We start from the raw sequence: 2,637 nt of genomic DNA on the forward strand, positions 1-2,637 counted from the left end.
AGTTGGTTAAGCGACTGCCTTCGGCTCAGGTCATGATCCTGGAGTCCTGGGATCGAGTCCCACATCGGGCTCCCTGCTCAGCGGGCAGTCTGCTTCTCCCTCTCACCCTCCTCCCTCTCATGCTCTCTCTCATTCTCTCTCTCGCAAATAAATAAAATCTTTAAAAAAAAAAAAAAAGTCTTTTATGAGCACACTGTATTGGGTACCCGCTGCAGTAAAGGCACGGGGAGTGCTGGGGGCAGGGGCATGACTGTTTTACACAAGGTGGCTGTACCGTCAAGTGTGACAGACGTGCCAACAGCCGGCCGACGAAGTACACTGCAAGCAGAGGATATGCATCTGCAAAGGCCCTGGCTTAAGAGAACGCCTGGAGTGTTCTAGAAGCTTCAAGGTCAGTGCAGTGATGACAATTTTATTTATTTGTCAGAGAGCGAGCAAGCAAGCACGAGCAGGGGGAGCAGCAGGCAGAGGGAGAAGCAGGCCCCCGCTGAACAAGGAGCCTGACGCGGGACTTGATCCCAGGACCCCGGGATCATGACCTGGGCCGAAGGCAGATGCTTTACCCCACTAAGCCCCCCCAGGCATCCCAGGAACTTTTTAATAACTAGAGTTGCAGGCGAAATAACACACTCCATAAATGGTACTGAAAAGAATGTCATTAAGATTAGTCCGATTACGTTACAAGATATTTGCTTCTGCTCTTCTGACAAATGGTGGATAAAGCTAAAACTGTATCCTAACTAGAAACTTGAAATTCTCTCAAATCCCATACACAGAAAAAGAAGAAAAAACGGAAATGACATTTAGATTGCTTTGCTACGTACAGGTGTTTCATAAAGTTACTATGTCCATTTAAAAAATAAGTTGGGTTATGGGCGCCTGGGTGGCTCAGTCGGTCAAGCATCCGACTCTTGATTTCAGCTCGGGTCATGGTCTCAGGGTCCTGGGATCGAGTCCCGCATTGGGCTCTGCACTCAGTAGGGAGTCTGAGTATTTTCTCTCTTCCTTTCCCTCTGTCCCTCCCCTCACTCATGCGTACTCTCTCTAAAATAAATAAACATTAAAAAAAAAAAAGAAGCAAAAAGGAAGTTGGGGTATACTTATTATAGATGTGACTTTTTAGAAGGTGCTTTCTGTGGACTTTTATGCATAACCATCAATAGGGGAAGAGTTTGCTTATGGATCAACCCTGCAATAAAACACTCTGAAGTTTATACAAAAGAACAAAGTACATCTCTCTCTGTATGTCCACACTTGAGAAAATTAGTTATAAAAATCAAGCTGAGGAAGAGCCCCATTGGATGACTAAAACATGTATATATAGCTGTTTATAAAACAGAAAAATATTTGAACAAATATACCTCATACTATTAGGAGTTATCTCAGGGGGTTAGATGGGAGTAAGTTGTTATAATGGGTGCAAGTGACTTTGATAGACCAATTCTTTTCTAGTAAGAGTTCTTCATTGGAGTATAACATGCACACAGAAAGGCGTCCAAGTCGTGAGAGTGCCTCACCGCCCAGGTTAAGGAGCAGAACCAACCAGAGCTCAGATGTCCCGTCATGCTCCCCGCACACCCCAGACACTTTGCCTGCTCACTGCCTGGACTGCTGAAAACAACTTTCTTTTAAATAGTTGTTTAAAAATATATTGAGGCATCAGGCTAGGGATATTAGGGAATGAGGGGGATCTGGAGCAGGATTAGGGGAGAAGCCATCACTCAGGAGCCCCCGGGATGGTCCTGTTGTGAAAACCAAGCCCCCAGCCGTAGGCCGGGCGCAAACGCCTGCGTGTACTTTCCTGGTCTGGAGACCCACACCCGAGGCTGCTAAGTCATCCATTACAAACAAACAAGCTACAGAGTATGCAACCTGTACTTCAAAGAAAGGCGAGGACTGTAGCAGGTACCTGAAGAATCTCAACCCTGAAGAGGTGGGGCTGTTACAAGGCACTGATAAGGGAGCCCTGGGGCCTGGAGCGGGTTTCTGTGCAGCTCCGTTCACTACGTGTTCCCTGAACGTCCATCACAGATGCAGCTCAGGTCCTCCACCTGCCCTTTCAGGAACCTCCCAGAACAGAAGCCCACGGGTACCCCTGCCCTAGAAAAACCTCGGTATTAAGAAATCCGCTGAGTTCGGAGGGGTGTGTGCTGAGGTGAGGGAAGGGCGGCAGGTGACAGACAAGCCTCACGCCATGCTCAATGCTCACCCCACCCAAGTACCTCGTTTCACTCTCACACAAATGAAGTCTTGGGCTCACTTTATTGGCGGAACGGACACTCAAGGAGGTTAAACAAACAGTCAAGGCTCTAGAACTGGTGGGCAGCGGGGCTGGGATTAAACCCTGGGCCAGGAGAGTTTAGTTAGCACCGCGGCCTACTGGCTCCCCCCTCCACAGGGAGGCCCCCCTGAGAAGGCAGGGAAGGGAAAGAGAGGCCCGGGAAGGCCAGGTAGGAGTGGGAAAGGCCCTGACCCCAGGACACAATCCGCAGCGCAACCGCTCACCCCTAGGGAACAACTCCAGCCAGCAGTGTCCTTCCTTAACTTCTGAAATCCTCCTCTCTAGGGAAGCCATCAGCGTGGACACAGAGACAAGCAAGTGCAGAAAGGCTGAGGCCCCTTCCTCTGGGAAGAGGC

The sequence above is a fragment of the Neomonachus schauinslandi genome, chromosome 10 (genome assembly GCF_002201575.2).
Source record: "Neomonachus schauinslandi chromosome 10, ASM220157v2, whole genome shotgun sequence".
Classification (NCBI taxonomy): Eukaryota; Metazoa; Chordata; class Mammalia; order Carnivora; family Phocidae; genus Neomonachus; species Neomonachus schauinslandi.